The sequence below is a fragment of the Hesperophylax consimilis genome, chromosome 5 (genome assembly GCF_061612785.1).
Source record: "Hesperophylax consimilis isolate HC1 chromosome 5, BYU_Hcon_1.0, whole genome shotgun sequence".
Lineage (NCBI taxonomy): Eukaryota > Metazoa > Arthropoda > Insecta > Trichoptera > Limnephilidae > Hesperophylax > Hesperophylax consimilis.
The window spans coordinates 4,102,060-4,126,719 of NC_142840.1; the positions used below are offsets into that span (position 1 = coordinate 4,102,060).

Genomic DNA, 24,660 nt, shown 5'->3' on the forward strand with positions numbered 1-24,660 from the left:
ACTAACAATAAATTCTTTGTGAAATTGCATTTTAATATGAAATTTATGATTGAAAATCCCAAATTACTAAAATTACTTTAAACTGAAGCGGAAGTAAGTAAACATTGTTACTTACTTACTTAATATCACGTGAAAGAATTGTGATTAATTAAAACAAAAAAATACTCACTACTTGTTATGTAAAAGCAAAATAGTATCTAAAAATTGACAAGGTAATTCAATGTATTGCATAACGATGCTAAGTTGAGTATTTTAAATAATGTGAAAATCGCATTGACTCTCCAGATTTGTTCACCAGACAAAAACAATACGGAATTCAAACACACAACTTCCAGGTTTGAATTCGAAAGCCTTACCCCTCGACCTTGGAGGCCGAATGCATTTATGATTAAAGACATAAACGTATAAGAATATCAGACAACCTATAAATAATGCATCTCTGAAATTGGTAATGACGAAGCAAGCTTATTGTAAGAAATATATGATCCACTCTACGCACCGTAGTCTTGCTGCTCTACGCGACTCGCGCCGCGGCGGATGCGCGGAGCGTTGTAGAGGCTACGCCGGTGTAGCTCGCTCTCTCTCCGCCTCTGTGGCTCTACAGTCTACGCCAGACGAGCGCTCGCGGTGGACCGCCCTGCGAAGCTTATCTAATGCTGCGGCTTCCTCGATACCTTCAACTTCGTAACTAAAAGTAACGTAACGTAAAAAGTTCAGTATCGGATAAAGTTTGGCTATGACGGTTCCTCCAATTGTTTCGGGTGTTTTGTGAAGTATACGGTGACTTGTCGCGATATAAACCTGACGAGAATCTGTGACGGTTTTTTGTGTTCATTTAGTGAAATGTTCCTTGGCTTATATTAAGTGAGTGGAAATTATCAATCGACCTCATTTCGAAAATGGTAAATTGAAGATTAATTATTTAATAAGCATGTTTCAATTTAATTTTAGTAAATGTTATAATTTTTCATTCAAAATTTATTTTACCTCGAAATTCGTTGTAAAATCAATTTTGCAAAAAGCAGGAAAGATTTTGTTGTGTTTCTAAACCCCTTTAATTTCCTGAATAAAAAGCATTCTTTAACCGATAAGGCTCCAATTTTTTACTATTTTCTTCTCGACGAATTACATTGGAATCACTGACTGAATATTATTTTTTTATACAAAAAACCCTTCTCCTCAATGACTACCCCAATTTTCTATTTCAAGTTGGTTTTCACAGGAAACATTCTTTTTGTGATGATTGCATTAATTATTTTAGCATTTGCTTTTGTTTCTAAAAAGTTCTACATGATACAGCATTTAATTCGTGGTGATTTCCCGGCGGGTGGGAAAAACTTGACTATCAGTCGGACGGATCGTGTTTTAATCTTTCAGTAGGTAACTGACTCACTTTTTCAACATTACTAATGATTATTGTAATATCGATTGATCTACATCTTTAAGCCCTTGCATTCCCAATTTCCACCGAATTATAACATATTTCTCTAACACTTTATCTTCTTCAGTTTAAAAAAATGAATGTTATTTTTGAAGATATTATCCATTTATTTATAACACCTTTTATTTATTTATAATTATTTGAAATTATAAGCTGTAATTGTAAGCTCCGAAAATTATCAAAAACACGTTCCGTTCTGTTATTTAATATGCTGTAGGTATAACAAAATTCATAATAAATGCAATAACTTCAAACGTTATTAGGTCTCTAAAAAATTATGAATATTATGGTGGATGGTAAATTTAATATTTCTCGTGATATTAGCGTGTAAAAAATGTTAAAAGGATCGTTTGTCAAACCAACAAGCCGTGTCTACAATAAATTACGGCGATGTTTTATCGACGAATGAAGCAGGTAACGCGAACACGTTTAAGAGTTAGTCAACCTTTATCATAAAAAGCGAATGATTTATAAAATTGCTATTTCTGTTCCCGGGAGAGTCGTAAAATATTGTCAATGTCTCGATCTAACTGCGGTGGGCGTGAAGAACCTATAAATACACGAGTAATCGTTCGATGTTTCATAACAAGTTGATCAACTTGGAAAACACAAAAAATAAATACATTACGCCGTCTACAAAAACTAAATGTAACATTACGTCGTCGGCAAAACTAAATGACATTACGCCGTCGGCAAAAACCAAATGTAACATTACGCCGTCGGCAAAACTAAATGTGACCTTACGCCGTCGGCAAAAACTAAATGTAACATTATGTACGCCGTTGGCAAAACTAAACGTAACATTATTTACGCCGCCGGCCAAACTAAATGTAACATTATTTACGCCGTCGGCAAAACTAAATGTAACATTATGTACGCTGTTGGCAAAACTAAATGTAACATTATTTACGCCGCCGGCCAAACTAAATGTGACATTATTTATGCCGTCGGCAAAACTAAATGTAACATTATTTACGCCGCCGGCCAAACTAAATGTAACATTATTTATGCCGCCGGCCAAACTAAATGTAACATTATTTACGCCGCCGGCCAAACTAAATGTAACATTATTTTCGCCGTCGGCAAAACTAAATGTAACATTAGGTATGCCGTCGGCAAAAATTCTTCTTATAATTATTTTTCCTTCTTCGAAAATTTAATAATACTAAAAAACGTGTTTTTTCTCTTTTAAACGATGTATCGAATTTCAAATACGTTGAGGCTTCAGATTTGCAGTTTACAAACTTTCAACTATTGAAACTTTGTGTTCCCTAATTAAGGTCCGCGTAAATGCAAACGTCAAAGTCGAACTACGATGATGAAATTATTTATTTTCAATCAAAGATATTTAAATATTTTTTAATTCAAAATTTTACATGACTCGTTTTTCCATGGGTGCAAACGGTTTTGAAATGTTTTTTACGGTTTTTTTTCGATTGAAAACAAAGTCAAACACTTCGTAAGACTGTTTTCAGCTACTGAAAAGTTAATGGTGTATTAGACTTGATTGAATACAGTTATTTTGTGTTGATGGTTACACTTAATCATTCCGTCATCACACAAATCCTAACATTTGCATTAACACTGACCATAATTCTAGAACGGCGATTAACTTTGTGATGAATTTTTGGTATAGAATTTGTCACAGCTTTTTTTGTCTAGAAATTTTAGATCGACAATGTTCATTTCGTACACATGTATTGTGCACATAGATTTTAGAGCTTATTAAAGTTAGTTTAAAATGAAGCAAGATGCCAAATTTTTGTTTTATCGTTTTCGACAAAAAAAATCAAGAGACATTAAATCTGGACCTTTTTATTAATTTGTCAATAAGCTAACTATTATTTCGCTGTAACTTTAAATTTAATATAACATCTCTTTGAGCATTTTGAATAGCAGACTTCGAGGCGTTTGGAATTAACCCTTTTCAAATGCAAATTAGTAAACAAAGCTAAATTAATTCCGCTTTAATCAATAAGTTTTTAATAAAGCCTTACGACCCGACCATTATTATCGTGCGCATTTAAGATGAATATTTCATTAAGTGATATGATTCAATCAAAATTACAGTCAAAAAAAGTTTTTTATATAACTAAAATGCATACTTATAAATTATTCACATTAAATTGTTGACATTCATCTAATAGATCAATAATGGCGTTAAAGCAAAGCGACTGTTTTATATTTATCAAATGGTTTTACTACCTGGCGCGGCACCGCCCAGAGCAATATCTTGTTTAATGGCGCAAATAATACGACTCTGTATTGTCTATCTTTGAACAGCTTAAACATTTTAAAGCTCGTGATGGCTAAGTTTATAGAAATAATTGTGTCTCAGTTCTAGAAAGAAAAAAAATCGAAACGATAGAAACCACCGTTCAACAGTGTATTAGTGCTTCCTACAATATACATACATTGTTCAGTGAAAAATAGGAAAAAAATCTACAAATGAAGAAAACCACAAAATGTTTTCTTCCTAGAGATGATTCATTGTGCTTTCACGAAAAATAAAATATTAAATTTCATCTACACACAAACTTCATAGTTCATAATACAGTTGTAAACATGGGGGTTTAGGATCACAGGGGCCTATCTACAAAAACATAGTTTTGAGATAAAGCACACAAATATTGTAATGCTAAGCTGACCAACGGTATCTCTAAATCGGATGTTTGTACGAGATAGAGCTTTCTGTCACTAATAAATATAATTATGGTATAACCTAAACCAAGCTTAACGTACAACACCAGTTTTTGTAGTTAGGCCCCTGTGATCCTAAGCCCCGGTACCGTGTCATGAATCCGGGTCTACTACAAGGCATCGAGCTTGAAAATTATGGTCTATATCACTCTGTAGCATCTTTTTCACTCAAGGTTGACGTCATTGAAGTAAAAAAACCACATTTTCGTACCAAAAATATACTTTTTTTACATTTATTCCATTTTTTATAACTATTAAGGACTAGCTTCTACAGGGCAATTACAACACTGCCTCGAAGAACTTCAAAAATATTGTAGGGAAAAAATAATGCATGGACAATGGACATAAATAAAGATATTTTATTATTTTTTTAATGATAAACTAATGTTTACAAGACAAGGTTTTATGCAAAGCATAAAGGATAACAAATAATTATTGCTTATAAAGTTATTTTAGTTACAACAAATGTATTGATCTTTTCACGATTTTTTTCCTTGCAACCAAGGCAAACCCACATACGTAAACTATTTGATACAACATGTTTTGAAGTTACTTTCTGATATCTTTGATCTTTTTACAAAAATCAAAGTGAACTTTTGCACTTTAGGCCGTAATCGTACCTACCCATGTAAACTATAAGCTACTATATTATTTCTGATTTTTATTTTTACTATCCCTAATAGCGTTACGTGTTACGTTCTCCACCGGTAGATGGTAAGAATTACGCTCCATTTGTATTGACATTATAAAGCATTGTGGTCCCTTAATGAGCCCGTCCCGTGATAGGTAAAATGACAAACTGCCAGACATTAGAGCGCCTAATGAAGCCGCGGTCTACTGCTCCTGACAGATATGAGCATCTCGCATTATTGATGAGACAACATTATGTCCCCTAATACGTTATGAATATTATACCTGAAGGAAAAGTCATTCCAGTTTTATTGGTATCCTTTGGTATCGGCGGAGGTACAGCGATATTTGGCAAAGGAGAGTCAACGGTTAGTTATCGATTTTACAAGACAGATAATTATCTATATGAAATGTAAGGTTAAATTAAATTTATTTTATTTAATAATTACCGCGCAAGAGCGACCATACAGAGCCTATGAAGAAATCGCTTTTCCGTTTTGTGTATTTAAAGAGAGGTGAAAGCATGTGGGGTTGGAACGCGGAGGAAAAGTTTTTGAAGGTACCTGTATTTTCAGATCTAGTCAATTGTCATGGCTAAACTCATTTAAATCGACTGTGAGGAACTGAACAGTGGAGTTTGTTATTATTTTCTAATATTATGCATTAAATCGCTTTTAATAAAAGAGTATTTACTTCTTCTTTTTATTTTGTATGGTGGGGGGGATCAGAGGGATGCATCTATATCTGCGAGCTATTCTAGGGCCTCAGGCGTCGCCACGTGAACCTCATCAATCCCACCAGGGAATGAACAGAGCGGGCATTCGTTGACCACATGTTCGTTGGTCTGCACAGCACCACATTCACACATCGCCGACTCTTTAATGCCTGTGCATCATGTAAGCACAGCGGCTATGAGAGCACCTTAACCTATTGATGGCGAACCAGGTTTTGCGAGGCAATGAGAACCCAGCCTGTCTCTCGGTGGGGAGAGTATTTACTAATCCAAAGTCAAGCAGCTTCCCTCAAACCGACGTTGAGAATATTTCAGCTTGACATAACTTTTGCAACATTGTGATTAGGTGTGGAAAACGTCAATTTACAAAGCTAATTCATTGTTTTCAAATTTAATAAAATTGAAAATTATAATTTTTCGAAATTTAAAATTAGATATTAATAGTCACAAAGCTTTTTATATTCTAAATATAATAATTTTCGCTATAACAGTATTCGCCAAAACAGGCTGAAAAGGTCCCACCGGTTTCTGAAAGTTGGGATTCTAGTGTTATCATATTAAGAAAGATATTATTTTAAAGCAGACACGAAGTGAAATCCGATATTTGAAGTGCCGTACCATTCCTCGGAGATAAGCCGAATTCATCGCTTTAAATAGAAATAAAGCTTCGTCGCTCTGGAGCCAAAAACTTCTACCGCAAATAAAAAAACAGAACTATTGTGATCAAGATGTTTTTGTAACCATTTCAAAGACTAAATATAAAATCGATGTTTTCAATAAAAACAGTCATGAGTTTCACGACAATAGATAATATTTCTATATTGAAGACAATATTAGTGATTTTTAAACGCAAATCTGAAACAGAAAAATCAGAAAAGGAAACGGTCACATCTGGGACTCGAACCCAGGACCCTTGTCTTTCCGGGACAATGCTCTACCAACTGCGCTAATGGGACCCTATCCTCATCGGTCACTTTTAACTGTATCATACTTCGAATAAGAACTACCAACGTTGTCTTCATTTTTTCACCGCACATTTTTATTGGCCACTATCTTTATGTATGATCGCAAGATTCAATCCGAACTAAATGCAATCCTAGACAGCGTCTTATAGATAAACCTATCTTATTGTTTTTATTTTTAATGTGCGACATCTATTGACTTTTTCTGCAAGTCTAGAAATGAATTATTATTTTTCGGAATAACTTATTGAGTAAAACCTCAAATTATAATATTTAAATATTGAAGACAATATTAGTGATTTTTAAACGCAAATCTGAAACAGAAAAATCAGAAAAGGAAACAGTCACATCTGGGACTCGAACCCAGGACCCTTGTCTTTCCGGGACAATGCTCTACCAACTGCGCTAATGGGACCCTATCCTCATCGGTCGCTTTTAACTGTATCATACTTCGAATAAGAACTACCAACGTTGTCTTCATTTTTTCACCGCACATTTTTATTGGCAACTATCTTTATGTTTTGAGGTTTTACTCAATAAGTTATTCCGAAAAATAATAATTCATTTCTAGACTTGCAGAAAAAGTCAATAGATGTCGCACATTAAAAATAAAAACAATAAGATAGGTTTATCTATAAGACGCTGTCTAGGATTGCATTTAGTTCGGGTTGAATCTTGCGATCATACATAAAGATAGTTGCCAATAAAAATGTGCGGTGAAAAAATGAAGACAACGTTGGTAGTTCTTATTCGAAGTATGATACAGTTAAAAGTGACCGATGAGGATAGGGTCCCATTAGCGCAGTTGGTAGAGCATTGTCCCGGAAAGACAAGGGTCCTGGGTTCGAGTCCCAGATGTGACCGTTTCCTTTTCTGATTTTTCTGTTTCAGATTTGCGTTTAAAAATCACTAATATTGTCTTCAATATTTAAATATTATAATTTGAGGTTTTACTCAATAAGTTATTCCGAAAAATAATAATTCATTTCTAGACTTGCAGAAAAAGTCAATAGGTGTCGCACATTAAAAATAAAAACAATAAGATAGGTTTATCTATAAGACGCTGTCTAGGATTGCATTTAGTTCGGGTTGAATCTTGCGATCATACATAAAGATAGTTGCCAATAAAAATGTGCGGTGAAAAAATGAAGACAACGTTGGTAGTTCTTATTCGAAGTATGATACAGTTAAAAGTGACCGATGAGGATAGGGTCCCATTAGCGCAGTTGGTAGAGCATTGTCCCGGAAAGACAAGGGTCCTGGGTTCGAGTCCCAGATGTGACCGTTTCCTTTTCTGATTTTTCTGTTTCAGATTTGCGTTTAAAAATCACTAATATTGTCTTTAATATTTAAATATTATAATTTGAGGTTTTACTCAATAAGTTATTCCGAAAAATAATAAAGATAATATTTCTATTTGTGGAACTGTTTATTCGCGGTGCTATTTCATCTAAATGTAATAATTAAGCAAATCTTAATTATGTAAGAAAGTATGTTTGAAAAAATACTTTTTATCCTTTTCTTATTTACAGTGTCTATCATCACACATCTGCCCTGATGTAACTATAACGTTTTCCGAAACGTTGGCTAAAGAAGGAGTTAGCGCAACACCGCATAACACCCCAAAAAAAATAACAAAAATACTTTTGGCCGTGAAAATCTTAAATCATATTTAATTATATATGTGAATAATATAATTTTATATATTTTTTGATTATCAGGTTATAGCGGATTATCAAACTAGGTTCACGTCTGTATCATAGTAGACGAATCTCATTTAACCAATGCAATGGTGAGATTGTTAAGCATTTTATTTGTTAGGTAAGAAACTCAGAGCTTTTAATTCTGTTCATAGTAATGCAAGCAATCCATGAAAAGGTTCAATATTTTCAAAATATGCAGTAAATGGTGTCACAGTTAATATGGGTAGGTAAAATGAGATTGACTTTGTCACTTGCTTGATTCTAGTTAGGTTCACATTCAGCATATAAAGTTTTATTAGTCTGGATTGAAAACCATAAGCCCTTGATTTTTTTTCTACATATTACAAAGATCTACTCTTGAAAATCTTCTTTTATGAAAATAAAATCAATCTGACACTCTTCCTTTATCCATCCACAGAATATATCCCAACTATCAAAGTGATAAACAAGATAATGTCATTTATATTTTTATCTTACTCAATAATAATATATTCTTTTCGGATGTCATTATTCGAGATATAGTTCATTTTTATTTTTATTTTCGTTCTTGTTTTCAATTTCTTTCAATCGCTTTGAAAGCTTAGATGAATTCTGAGAAGTTGTTGTTTTTTACAGGAAACTTTGTAAACACAGTCATAAAATTTTGAATTTATAGAGATTGCTGAATCTGAGACATTATTGTAAACAAGTGACTTAAAAGAAGATAATTAAATAAAAACCAATTCAAAAATATATATATATCGAAAAAACATGTTTAAGCTCAAAGTTAATATAAAGTTAGATTATTTCGAAACACACAATTTTACAGCATGCAAGAATTAAAATGAAATGATGCTAACATCTGTTCATTTGGTTACGTTTTTGTGTTGTTTGAGGGCGGAGACTTGAAATGTATGAGGCAAGCAATCTACGAGTATTCCGTTAGAGGCTGAATTCCAATGAGGACATTGTATTTTACATACAAAACATGAAGTACATCCACAGCAATAGAAAAGATTTAAGTGAATTACAAAAGAAGGGACAAAAATTGTTTTTTTTTTCCTTTGTCGGAGGAGATTTTCCCCTGAATCGTGTTCCTACATCGCAATTTTGGCGCTGAATTTATTCAGAATGTTTTTGCGGGAAGTCATGCAAATATTGTCTTGTTAATTATTTTACCGAATTGTGAGAAAACGATATTAATTTTATTTTGTAACAAAAGAAAAAAACAACAATTCCCAATTAAAGTAATATTATATTATGTTCTTCATTTTTAAGGGCGCCCATTTGTAAACATGTTCTTACCTGAATTTACTTTTAACATTTCTTCATTTTCTTTTATTTGATTTCAGAATTTTTATGTGAGTGGAAGGATGATTTTCAAGTTACTCTTTAATTTCTATTGAGATTTTTATGCGTCATTCTGGTTTTTAAGTCATTTTAAAGGCATGTCATGACTTTTACTTTTGCCGTGGTTTTGCGGAACGAAAAATTGTTGTTTGGTCTTTTTTTGTAAAATTGCTATCATTTTTAAAATCGCAAAATTTATAAGATTTTGGTCCAGCATACATCCAGAAGCGAGCTTTTCCCTTATTGAATTTAATTGGATTTTCACAAAAAGCATTCATTGTTTGTGTTGAATTTTGTAACGATATCAACTGATGTTTTAAAATCATGTTAAGAATAAAGAAAAAGCCATCATAACAGCATTTGATGGTCTCCGTGGTTGAGGGGTCAGGATCTCAATTGGCAATCCGGAGGTGACGAGTTGAAATATCAGCGTGCACAAGTAAATTTTATTTCCCGATTAAATCATTCAAAATAAAATAAGGTATAACTATTTGCAGCACGTTCCAGAGTGGAAGATTCTCTCAGCAACGCCCTATTGTAAGACAACCATTTAACATTGAAACGTTTCTTGAAATGTCTATAGCCTTAGGCTTTGGTGACCATAACTGAAGTTTTTCCCTACTCCTAACTCCTTTCTCTTCCCATTACCTTCAGCCTGATAAGCCTGACGGTTGGAGCAGTTGAGACAGTTGCGCAGTATTCACATTAAAAAAATACTCTATATCATAAAGATGAAGAAAAAACAGTTCTGAGATTCAGTTTAGCTGTTTAAACATTGTGTTGTTCTTCTTTATAAAATATTACTGTTTACCGGCAAGAATAATGTATTATGAAATATACAACTTCGTAAAAGGGTGTGTTTGTTTTGAGATGTCTTCACCGTTTCAAACGGATGATACATAAGCAATATAATTTTTGAAGGTAAAGGTATACCATCCAATGTTTGATTTGAAGGAAAAAACACTCATTGTATTCGCCTTAACGTGACCTTGATAATAAGTGTTTGCAGACTTGTAGAAACTAGAAATCCGGTGTTTGTTCTACGTATTACATCAAGTTGGTACGCACACGGGTTCGTAAAATATTGAAATTGGGATAGACAAACCTTTCTTTGTAAGACCTCTTTTTGAGTCAATATTTGCGCTTAAGAACTGAGCCATACAGTCTGGGTTAGACTGTTATTCAAGGAAAAACTTCTAATAATACGTTCGAGTGGATACATACTCCCTTCGAAGCCAGGTAGGCAGACCATTTATTTGCAAAGTTTTTTAATATTCGAAAATGTTATTCACCGGAACTTTTAACTAACGGCTTAGCCCGTATTATGCGTTTAATTTCTACACAAATTCTTGAAAGTTTTCTGGCTTCTTTCACGTAGGGACTTCACAAATTAATTTTGAGGCACAAACATCGGAAGCTAACAATAGTATTTTTTTATAATATTTTATTAAAGAAATTTAAGGATCATACATAAATGGTTTTCTATTAGGTTTTCACATATGAGGTCTCAATACTACTCTTACATGGAAGCGTTTGCTTGTGGTTGGAAGAGAATTGAACATTATCGTATGATTTAAAAGTAATTAATCATATTATTATGTACTGTAGTAAGTATGTATTTTGCAGATAGACATTAAAGTGTAAAATATGGAGAACGGAGTTACTTAAAAATATTTTTTAAATCTTCTAAATAATAAGCAATTTGGGAGACGAGTTTGGGTACCGTCGCCCCACGAACCATTTACTGGATAACCAACACGTACGCCATATGTCACCCCAAGTGATTCGCGACTTTCGGTGTCTTAGCAGGGGTGCTCGGGTTCATGGGCTGAGGTTTGTCTAAGTCTTGGCAGCGGATGTGAATGTCCATCTACTGCGTGGCGGGCTGAATCTGGAGATGCTGTTTGGGGGAGACTTTTTGATCTTTTGCATCGATTTGGGAGGGAAGGATTCATACCCGCGTCACTCCTGTACACACTGGCCCCGAGATTCTTACCCACCCTTTATTCCTTTTTATCGCCAGAACCACCTCTCCTTCCTTTCCTTAAAAATACCCTGCACACAGCATCCCCAAAGATGTGATAGGTACCGAGGTAAATTATTTTCCTCAGTGCCTCTTATTTGAAGCTAATGTAAAAAAATGAGGCTTTAAAAAGTATTTCTTTGTGTAAAAATGAAATGTAAAATTTTTATTTTAACTTCTGTTTTTGTTATTAATATAAAAAAAATCTTTTCTAAGCTAGCCTTTTTTAGATACAAGAAAATAAAAAAAAAATGTGCCTCCATTCTAAATGGTTCCGTGATAAAACTGAACGGTGACAAAACGGAACACATTTAAAAGTGATATAATAAACTATAATTCTTTTGGCTGTGAAAATTAAAAATTATATCCTCTTCATGATTAAATATTGCAAATAAAGTTTATGAGCATCAACGATATAATCTCAATTATCGGTCAATGACTGAGTTGACATCGCGTTTGGGTCCCATCCAGGAGTAGTATGTCCAATCTCTCAGCTAGCTAAGGTTACCTTCACAAAATAAGCAACATTTTTCGCTTACTGTGGTGGTAATAGGAGATTTTAAAATGTTTCCAGGTTATTTGTAACCCGGTCGTGTTGTCTTTGTTTTTAAAAAAATATAAATAAATTAAAACATTGAAAAGTGGCGCTTCAAAAAACTTTAAATTTATTACAATATAAACGTATATATATGTAATATAGATGGTGACAGCTATAAATGTATATAAATATGTGAGTATATATACATTTATAGCTGTCACCATCTGTACGGAGTCAACTGTAATAAAATAAAACATAAAAAATATGCTAAGTTACAAAATTTAGAAGCTAGTATGAACCGAAAATGTCTTATTATATTGTATTACATAATATTACGTCCGTTGACTCTAAATTATATTATTAACATAAATGGGTACATATTACATTCAATTTAGAGAGAGCAGCTCGACAATGCGCCATCTTGAACAATCTGTCAAATTTAAATTTGTCTCGTGGTTCCTGACTTTATAAAGTAATTTCTTTATTTGGGTAATAAAAGCTTAAATAAATTACTAAGAAGTTCGTCCGACAATTTTTCACGTATGGGAAACAATTAAAATTAATGATGCTAGTTTTTGCGATTGCGATTAGATTTATAAGAAATGTTAAATAAGCTTGATAATTTTTTTTAAGGTTTGCAACGTAGTATTGAAACTGTATTTCTAGAGATCAATCAACCTTTCTCTAGTTTTTCTAGGAATTTGGCAAACCACATATTTTTTTACATAATTGAATAATTATTTACCCAAGTTCTTTCATTACTCATATTAATAATATAATCAACAAGGCCCTAAAGACTCTTGGCTTTGTTTTGAGAGCTGCAAAAGATTTAAATAATTTAGGAACATTTATTATGTTATATAAAACCCTTGTCAGATGCCAACTTGAGTATAGCTCTACGTTATGGTCTCCATTTTCCAATATTCATTTAGATAACATCGAAAAGATTCAACGGAAGTTTCTAAGGTTTATAAATTATAAATTGCATATTCCTATACAAAACATAAATTACAATTACCTTTTGGATAAAATGTCTCTATTGAAACTTTCAGAAAGAAGAATAAGCACAGATTTAATACTGTTACAAAGAATCCTACATTTTAAAATTGACTGTCCCGAATTACATCAATGTATCAATATCCATGTTCCCAAAAACTCATGTCGACATTTCTTACCTTTTTACTTCAATAACACCAGGACACTAGCTTACCAAAATTCTCCGATTCTGAGACTTCACAATCTCGGAAACAAATATTCTGATCTGGGTGATATATTTCATTTGAAAACTAATCAGTATAAATGTTGTATATTCTATCACTTTTATTCTTCTAGACAGAAATAGACCTATGTACCCATATAACTCCTCCGCTTCTACTATTTTTTTTTGTTGAATCTTTTTAATTCAATTATATGCGGGAGGATTCATTTTTGCCATTATGTTTACATTCTTCTTTATTGTATTAATTTTTAAGTGTTTACTCTGATAAAAAATGCTTTTTTTTTAATAAAAAGAAAAGCCCACTAGGGCGTGTAATGAATAAATAAATAAATAAATTACTCCACTGTAACAATCCAATACCAAAATTTTCCATTAATAGTTTATGTCCGCCAAGTAGGTATAATATGTTAAAAGTACATACACACTATTTATTCTACGATACAAGTAGCTAATAAGTTCAAAAAGTACGAAAAAAGCAGCTAGGTAGATTGCAGTAGTAGAATACATCTAGCTAGGAAGGTTGCAATAGTACAATGCAAGTAGCAATTGTAGCAATTTTAGAATACAAGTAGCTACGTAGGTTACTATAGTAGAATGCACGTCGCTAGGTAAGGAGCAATAGTAGGATATAATTAGCTGTGTGGTTAGCAATAATAAGATACAAGTAGATAGGTAGCAATAGTAGGATAGAAGTTGTTACGTAGGTTGCTATAGTAGAATACGGGTAGTTAGGTAGGTAGGATATTAGGATACAATTAGCTAGGTAGATATAAAAGTAGAATGCAAGTAGCTACGTAGGTTGCTGTAGTATAATGCACGTAACTAGATAGAAAGCAATATTAGGATACAAGTAGCTAAGTAGCAACAGTACAGTGCAAGTATCTAGATAATAGGATGGCTACAAATGATGAACGACTTTACCTCATTAAGTTGACATCAATCTTTCATTCGTTAGACAAAAACTAATTTAAAAGTTTATTAACTGATTAAATCAAATTTTGTAATTAAGTATCAACTTAAAAAGCTTATTTCCTTCCGCTTAAACTTTTAATAAGCACTTGATAAAATGTGAACGTATTAAAAATGGTTGATATTTCTTAGCGCTACTTTTTTGTTTTAGTGGCGAATAGTTGAGATGCTCCCAGAAAGTTTAAATTCATGTTAAAGTACTCTTCTTGGTTTAGTTGCTTTATTAACATTCCTCTCCATAACAAGGATCTCATTAAACTTTATAACTTAGGAGTTATAGAGTAAGTTTTTGAAACTGGACATTTTTAGATTTCTTTCGGAAAGTATTAAACATAAAATATTAAAATATAAATATATAAAACATACTCTGACCAAATCATTCTTAAGTTTAATGAAGTTTCTATAGCATTAAATTTACAGTTTTATCAATCATATTGAATGTTATCTGAAGCTATTATTTCCTCCGCTGATATTATTCGAGAAAAAACGTAATCTTAACCTTCTCTATTAATATTGGTCTCTATCGAATATTGGTGGAAATAATAAAAACAGATTTCCGTCATATTTTACCGGCACCTATGAATTATTTTTTTTCAATAATTTCGTAATATTCTTGAGTTCGGCTTGGCTTAAATTATGCTTATGCGTGTTGGCTATTTCAGCCTTCGAAGGAAGGGATTGTTAAATTTGATGAAATATAAATCGTAGTGGAGTGTTTTAATAAAAAAAATAATACGTGCATTAATGTTATGATTGGTTTTACTGAAAAACCAAACATGGGAAAAGATACTCATTTTTTATTACAAACATATTCGTTTTAAACCAATTTTAAAAGCAGCAACCGTAGTGAAAGATGATACCTCTAAAGAAATGATAGTCGTACAAAATAATGTATCGTATTTCCAATTTCTTTTAATAGAAAGTTCGAAAGCTGCCGCTACAGACGTAATGAAGTTTCCCATGAAACATGAATAAAGTGTTGTTTCTTACCTACATTTTTAAATAGATTGAATATTTTTGTCTGCGGACCTTCTGATAATTTATTTATTTACGTCCGTTAAAGGCTTTAACATGCATATTTACATTATATTCCGACTCATGAAAACTTCAGTGGATGTGAGTGACCGATGTAATCATATTTTAAAATATTGCACAAGAAATAAATAAAAATATATTTGTACAGGCAAAGTTACATAATTTATCTTTTTCATGTGAATAGCCGGAAAACACGTCAAACGCACGCCCAACATATGTACACGGTTAACATTTGTTACATGAGAACGGGTCGCTTCTACGACTTGCCAACGATTTGCCGGCCTCTGTGTTTCCTCCCTTCTACAAAATGGATCTATGTTAGACCCGTGTTTAACTCCTCCCTATCCTCAAAAAGACTCTAGACACAGCTTCCCAAAAGATGAGCAAAATTAGTCTCCGAGCAAAATTATTTTCTTCACAGCCTTCAGTGGAGTTAACATAAAAACAATGTAATTTGGAAAATTGCTTTCGAACTGACGTTCATTTACAACCGGAGTTAAATTTAAACAAAATAATTAGCTCTTCTAGATTTAAGAAACCGTAATGCTCCTCCTATTTTAATACAAAAATAAACTTGATATGCTTAATATATCAACAACATCGGAGTGTTTATTTCTCAAATATCTAATTTTTAGACCCTGAAGTCTTGTAACTGTCCTACCTGGAACATGAACAGAACTTTAAAAAAACAATTCAGCCTCCTGGATAAAACCTCCCCAAATAATGTATATATTCTTTAAAAATTATTTAAAACATTTTAAGACGTTTTGATAAATAAGAATAAATAGAAAAAAAAAATTAAACTAATTTTTTTTGTGAAATCCCATACAAGTTAGCAGGCTGTTATGAATAAGTGTCGCGGTTTTGTGATCTAGGAGGTTTTGGTACAAGACCCCAAACAGAGGGAGGAAATTTGTTTCGATCCAAGAATTTCAATTTAATTTTATTGCCGTGTTGTCTGCAAAAGAAACAATTTGTCCTGGGATTTCAAAATTACATAAATCATTCATATATATTAAAAATAAAATTGGTCGAAGTACAGTTCCCTGTGGTACTCCATGTTTTTTCTTTGTTTCTCTACTATTTTACTTATTTTAGTTTTTCGTCTTTGAGATAGTTGTTGAGTAGTTTTAGTGCATCCTTTTTGAAACCAAGTTATTTTTTTCATGAGTAAATTATGATTTGCGGTATTTAAAGCTTATTTAAATCTAAAAATATAGAATTGAAATAAGAAAGATTGGTCTAGAATTGTCTAATTTATGCATTTCACGAGATTTTATTAATTGGTTATATTGTGGAGATTTTAAATTGCTCTGGAAAGTGACCCCCTTTAAGGCATATATTAAAGATATGTTGCGAAGGAATTAAGGTATGCTGTTTTATAGTTTTTTAAGGTATTACAAGATAGACTATCAGTTCTATTAGAATTGGTTGATTCAGCCGTTTGCGACTTGACAATTATGTGATCTAAACATGTAGAGTTAAAGGTTAATCTTGTTTGTGAATTAATATAAGATAGATAACTAGATCTTGATAAATAATCTAGATATTCTTTTTGACATTTTACTTTTTAATTTTTATCATTAATATTTATATTGATGTCCCCTGTTAATACGGAAAAAGTAAAATTGTTCCTGTCAAGATTTAGTAAAAATATCAAATTTTAGCTCATTGAAAAACAGAATATCATTTAAAGAAGAAGATCTATAAATGTCTATTAGAAGATATTAATAGTAATTTTAACAACATGTTAAATTTATTACATTTACTGTCAGTTTTAATCAATAAATTCAGCCGCAATATAATATAATATAAGTATTATGACCAAAAACAGTGATTTCATCGGTGGAGAAGGAGAAAATTTTGGTATATTTTAGTAAATTGTATGGAATTACATTTGTGTTTCAATTAGTACAATTATGCTTAGAGAAAAATCTTAATTATTTAGAAGTATACAAGGATCATCGAAGTGTTTCCTCAAAGTTCTAATATTCATATTTAGCACCGATAAATTAGCGTCATTAAATAGGTTGTTTAGTTCATTTGGTATTTTAAATATATCGTTTTCATTTACAGTTTTCTTCAGACATCTTGAAAGATTGGTGGTTGTTTATATAGGTGCTTAGTGGTTGTGTGGTCCTTTATTCGGAAGGGATGTCTTCTGATTGTCTTATATGGATGGATGGATAGGAGATGTTTGGTTTTTTCTCGACATTATATTTCCATTTTTACCATAGATGAACTTGTAGCCAAGTGTTAACAATTTCGAAAGGAATAGCAGATGTTTATTTTGCTGTGTGAGTTGTTCGTTTATATATATAATTTGTTAGTTTCTTCGGGAAAATTCATATCTTTTGTTTGCAAAATACAGTATTTCATCTTTTGGTAGATCTTTACTTTCTTTATTTTGTATTGTTACTACTATGGGAGGATACTCCTATGTTTTTTTACGGGGTTTCTATTTCTAATATGATTCTAAAGATATTAGTTACATTCATCGTTTCTGCTTCACTTGTTAGTGTTTCCATTATATTATTAAATATTTTTGTGATATTTTCATTTTCCTTAAATGGAATACCCTGTAATTCAATGTTGATAAAAAACCGTGGAATTTTTTATTAGTATAATGCCATAACTTTACTGGATATAATACAAACGACTATTTTATTAATAATTTGAGCTCAGGGTTGCAAAAGGTAGACTTATTATAAGAACGAGTACATTTATATTACAAACGGTTTTTTTCCAAAGCTCGCTAAGATAAATATGTTAAAAAGCTGCTTGTTACATGCGAAGTCGGAGATTCCCAGATTTTAAATAATTTCGCACAGGTTATAGAGGAACAGGGCAAACAATTTGCCCGGCAAAGTGGTGCTTGGAAGCATAATGGACCTCACAAATCTTCTGGGAACAAACGGACGCCAGGCGGGATGCTGGGATTGCAAATGCAACAGAATAATTTGTGATACAAAAGGTTGAAGAGAGTTTAAGTTTATCTTTTTCAAAATTCAAAAAGTGGGTAGTATTTAATCCGCTGTATCTTGGGTGAAGAACAATGAAGAGTAAAATGGAAAACATTGCACGTGCATGTTCATATTTTGTGCAGAGATGAAAATGAGATATTTTAAAGTAAATGCAAGCTTTTCAAAATATGTTTTTTAGTATTAACAAAAAAAAAATTTTTTTCTAAAAGGCTAAAAAAAACACGTTTTACACGATAGAACACAATTTAAATTCAGTTTTTGGTTTATGATTCTTAGTCCATAAGCGTTATAATTTTTCGTTGTTAATTTGTAAATAGAAAAATAAAAGATCAAAGAAAAGCTTGATGTGTATTTCATAATACTATCAGGGTAGAATAAAAAGACTACTTGAGATAAAAATACCAAATAAAAATTAAATTAATATGTAAAATGAAATGATTGATATTAGGCAATCATAAAAATAAACATTTCTTTAATACACCGTAACAAAAAGTTAAGAATTATACTTAATCTCTTAAGAATTGTACCAAAGATTGTAAATATAAATTTTGGTTTCGGATTATTCCCTATTATTATTAAGGTCATTAAAAATGGTCCGAAATTTCGCCAAAATCAGGAAGTATCCTAAAATACGTAATAATGAATTTAAAAATTACTTTGTCCCTTGCAGAATTTACGCAATCAATTATTTTTTCAATCAGCTGCGATAAGTCTCTTCCTTAAATTAATTCTCCATAATTCAGTCTCAAGGGTTTTGACCCTCTTCCATCAGACGTAAAGAAGTTTATCAGGAATTTCAAGGTCGGTTTAGACGCAACCAAATTCTAGCTCACCGAACCAAACCTAACCTAACGCGTTTTAGATTTACTGGGCATTCAAGGGTGGTTGAGCAATTAACATTCATAATATCGTCCTTGTTTTACCATTTGTGGTCCTAGATACCCATATCTTTCATATATTACATGTTAACCTATTTATATAATTATCTTTGCTAAAATTCTAAAACAGGCGCCAACCAACCCCCTTTTTATCACCTTTAGTGACAACGAATGTTATAAACAATTAAGGGTTTATAGCATCTTTACGCTTTAGTAAAGTGGTGAGTAAAAATAAACATTTTAAAGCACAAGTATAAAGTACAACTTTAGGCGTATGAAGCTGTAAAATTCTGTAACAGTAAGCTCTAGAGCCATAAAACATAGAGCATAGTACAGAAGTTTGTTTATGTGTTTTCTAGGGATAGAAAACTATTCTCGCTTCTACTAAATACCTTTATTTTAAATACCCGTAAACAGTACAAAAATATTTTAATTTTTTGTATATGTTTCAAGTGTTCAATTTAAAACAAATATATTTAGTGAAAAGTGTTCATATCACAGATAAGTCACGAGTGGTTACTATCAACTTTTATGTCCAAAAAGGTAAAGCTTTAGTCTGTTTTCATAATATTATTATTTTAAGCTTAAAATCTCCAATGTATGTTTGGCGCCTATTATAATAAAACAGTTTTAAATGGTTTACGTAAATAGTAGGTGAGAGAATTTATAAAGATATTGAATGTCGGAAATTGAAAATCAAGTACTGTGATCGTAAAAATTATTGCACAATGCAAACTATTAGAATAGATTGCTTCAAAAGGTCCGATAATTAATGACCCACACTTTTAGAGATTATTTTCAAAGTTTTTCGATTTCCAAACAAAACCTTTATCAAAGAAAGCTAACTGTCTCTTTTTCGCCAAAGCAGGTCAACGCTAATGATGGGATAGCAGGGGTTTTAATCAATTGACAGATACTGCTGAATAAAGCATCTCACTACGCGAAATCAAAATAGAAATTCACGATGCCGGCTAAGAAATTTGGCTTCCCATTACTACAAATCGTTTTTTAACACTCCTGAGTAACAAGATATGAATAAAATCTACTACAAAAGAGATTTATTTACGTTTGGATGAATGTCAGGTTATACAAATAAAGCCTTTATTAAAACATCAATGGGTATTTTTATGAATATAAGACGGCGAATGAAAAGCTTTCTGATATGTATTTATTTATGTTCCATAAACAGGTAACATTTTTTTTCGATTATCAAATATTTTTTTTTTTATGTAGAACATTACATGAGATCAACTAGGTTTACTGTGGAACGGGAGTCTATGTCAGCACATGAATGAAATTGTTATTGCGTGAAGTGGTACGGATTGATTGGAGAATAAAACTACAATTCAGCCTCCACAAACGTAATAGAGGATAGTTAAGATTTTATTGTTTTAATATTCATTAGTCAAACTAACCAGTTCTTATCAGAATCAAGAAGGTAAAACATGAATGTTCATAGCTAGATATTATTCATACACGTAAGAATACTTTTTATCGCGTATGATGAAAATAAATCAGACGAACTTTACACATAAAACCCTTTTTTTTAAATCGTGACTTGTTAACGAGTTCCGGGTCCATCAAAAGGTGCTAAAATAAATTTGTTAAGCTGAATGTAACAACAAATAAATCAAATACAACAAAAGTGTATCGTATTGGATAAGTGTTTAAAATGATGAAAAACAGCATGGCAAGATCGTAACTTATACTATTTGAACACATTACTTGATATTCAGGAAGGAAGACTGAAAATGCGATTATTTATTCATTTGAATGAGAAGTATGGGTAGGTGCAGGGGTGGTTGGTTGGTAAAGGTACTGGGGTGGATATCCCACAACTGAGATAGGAATCTGACTCTGGCTTAAGGAAATAAAGATTTTCACTCCATTTACTCCTGATTATTATTGCTGTAAACGGGAGGATGCTCCACGGAGACCGGAACTATTCTTTACGTGCTATTGCTTCCTCTTTTAGGGGTGTGATTGAATGATTTAAATCTATGGGTTAAGTTCAAAACAACACTTACAAACTGAGGGAAAGCTTGTACACTTTAACATCATGTCATTTATTCCAGAAAGTAATTTTCACTAACAATTCAAACTCAAACATAACGACGTTTAAAAAGAGATAAAGCAATTTGCAGTATGACATTATTAAGTCAGCTTGTCAGGGTTTTATAACAGTAACCTTTATTCATTTTTGGAAAAATCAATTTTGTTGCTCGTAGCTATTAAAATATTTATACATTGCATTTATTAAATATTATTTATTTTTAAATGTTAAGGATGTGATGGACTCGCCCTGGGATAAATTTTTTTATTGTTGATTTATTATGGTGGGAAAGAAATTTTCAGTTGATCTCACGAGATAGGAACTTCCAGATGTTGGCCTTAAAGCTGTTTTAGAAACAAGTGTTTAGATTTATTAGGGTAGAGAAAAAAATGGGAACATGCACTGTATCGTCAGAGACCTCCGGGATGTGGTTTGAATTCTTAGATTTTATTCAGTGGAGAGCGAATTTGGGCTGGGAAACTGGACTGGGGGTAGTCAAGTTTCATCCTTTGAACAAAGAGTTAGACATTTTACTGGAGAAGTAACAATTTATTGGTTTTGAAACGATTTAAAATTAATGTGACAGGTTCTAGGGCCATAATTGATGTGTTCCTTTAGTGCATTTCTGTCTTTTGAAAACAAAAAGCATTCAGAATTCAAAAGAACATAAATTAGAAATCGCATATGGTGATTTGGGGGGGTTGGTTTGGGGAGGGGGAGTCTGGATTTGAAAGCGCGGGGAGACGGTCGAGACAGTCAGCGTTGAAGATCGGAAGGAGGAAGTCGATAGTCGTGGTTAAGGAGCCCGGGCGGATAGACAGTGAGCGTTGAAGAACGGAAGAAGGAAGTCGATAGTCGGTGGTTAGAAAAAGCGGTTCAAGACAGTTAGCGTTGAAGATCGGAAGGAGGAAGTCGATAGTCGTGGTTAAGGAGCCCGGGCGGATAGACAGTCAGCGTTGAAGAATGGAAGAAGAAAGTCGATAGTCGAGGGTGAAAAAAGCGGTTCAAGAGAGTCAGGTTTTGAAAACGTTGGGAGGCGGGAAATAGAGTCAAGGGGGTCAGAGTTTCAAGGTCTGGGAGACGGTCAGGAATAATCAGGATCGGTCAGCGTTTTAGGATAGTCGAGTCGGTAAAAACTAGGAAGCGCGTCAACAAGAATTAATCGTCGGGACGCGAACACGGCTAAAATCATTTAGTGTAGAAGGTGCGGTTTTCTAACAGCATGAGTATTTTACTGCATGTGACTGTGTTGGTTTTTTATAATTATTTGGATTGTTGACACTAAGATGTATCGGTAAGTCTATTATAATCTAATTATTAACACTTATTTCCCTAATGTAAACCAAATAATTCAATTGTATTTTGAAGTAGGGGTATTTAACTTGAGTACTATAGGTCCGGACCTGTTAGCAAGGGAGGCCATAAATCACCTATTGCATGGAAGCGACCGGGTCTCGGCTATAAAAAAAAGGACGAAGAGCGGTTACCCTGAAGCCGCTTGGATCATTCAATAATAGACATTGTTTATGAGTTAGACTATTTTATGCAATTTAAAATGATTTAATAATTCTCCAGAAGTTATATTTAGCGCCAAAATTTATAGAACACAAACCATTGTATTTATGCAGTGTTTTTAAGTCCGGCGAACGGTTATTAGTCGAAACAATCAGATACCTATGGGCGGAATAGTAACGGATAGAACGGTTATTAGTCGAAACAATCAGATACCTATGGGCGGAATAGTAACGGATAGAACGGTTAATTAAATGCTTCAATGCCTGTTATTTGACAATGAGTTGTCGTATCCTCCTTGGGAATTCAACTTATTCTTCACGGAATTCATAGTATATATTTAATTAAATATAATTTATTCAAACATCACTCTTTTCATTCATTTTTGAATCGGGATAACGCAGCGGATGGAAGCTAGCCGCCGAGAGAATGCATCTGTCTGGCATTCCTATTCTGTCAAGTGAGATTTTAATTTTTCATAAGTTTGGCGGGGACGGAGTGTACGAATTTTCCGTAGGCTGTCCTATCTTACCAAAGCGACAAAAGCGAAGGGAACGAAATTTGTAATTGGCTTGCCTAATAGGGACTTTTGTGTTAGCAAAGTCGATAACCCTGGATACCGAGATAAAGTCTATTTTAGTATAGCAGCGCCGGCTTTTTCCCCTGCTATTGGTGTGGTTGAGTTATTCCCGTAAAAAGCACCGGTTTCTGTCGAAGGTGTTGGCGGACCAGCCTCAGATAGTCACCCTGAATGGACCCCTGTTTCGAGTATTTTCAGCTGGTGAGAGGACGCTTTCACGGAGTTCAAATCGAAGGGAACGAAAATTGCTAATGGGTTTTCCTACTTAAGTTAGCTGGTAGACGAAGGAACAAAGCGGATAAGGGCTATGCTATTCTTGTCTGGCGTATGGTGAGGATTTTCTCGCTGACAGAACGAAGGGATCGTGACGAATATGAAGTTGTCTTGGCGATTTCTGACGTCCTTCCTGTCAAATTCAATAAGTACTTACCCCACTATAGGAGGAGAAGTCATCCAGAATTAGGTTGGAAATTGACTCCGACTGAAACCGTTTGAGCTGACGGAGATCGGATGATTTCAGATTCACGACCTGATGATTCCAGTATCCCTGATCCTTAGCGCCGGAAGTCGAGGATATCAATTTCTACCATTCTTTGATATTTGAAGCGAACGGAGGGTAACAAACGATAGAGCGAATGACCATGACTTTGAAGTGGGGTAAAATCTCCCGTCTAGGAAACATTCGTTATGTCGGATGGACGCCCTCATCCAAATTAAATATTGACATGACTATTTTGAGTGTGGACGAAAGACTTGAAGTATGTTCTGTATTGTACATATGATAAATATGTGTCATTACCTCTACTGGAACGAGAAGCTGTATAGACTGGAGCCAGGAGCTATTTGGAGTAGCGTGACTGCAGAGGCGAAGTCGAACAAACTGAAGCTGAATTCATCATTATCCTTACGAGCGTAAACTAGAGGGGTGTTCACGGGACTCCCGAACTCCTGACGTTGCTGATGCAAACCACTTCAGTATATGTTTATGTTTGAGGTTAGTAGAGTGGATTCCTAATTTTCGGCATGCTGGCGAAGCTTAACTCATCATCGATTTGGGGGAGGTTGACGCGACCTAGACCTTGCGCTACCCACGTGACCCAAATGGTTCTCGACACCAGGCTATCATGCCACCGGACCGGAGCAGCCCCTTGTACCTAACGGTATAAGATGAATCTTCATCATTCATCATCAACATCAACATCATCATTCACCAACAAGGACCCACATTCCACCTTCATCACCCTCCGGCAGGAGGCAAAACATGTCATTATTTCATCTGTCGCTGAGCGATATTCAATTCATTTCTGGAGGAGTTGGGATTGGACCATCAACTTGGCTGCTCTCGAGCTGGTCACGTTGATGGATGGGATT

At 33.4% G+C, this 24,660-nt stretch overlaps 1 protein-coding gene across 1 annotated transcript in view; it reads left to right on the top strand.

The window, feature by feature from the left end:
* Positions 1-616: 616 nt before the first annotated feature.
* LOC149423440 (uncharacterized) overlaps positions 617-24,660 on the top strand; it is a 172,166-nt gene continuing 148,122 nt past the window's right edge. Inside the window, exon 1 of the mRNA XM_089631968.1 lies at positions 617-902. The gene's annotated coding sequence lies outside the window, so the exon portion shown is untranslated. The remainder of the gene's footprint in view (positions 903-24,660) is intronic.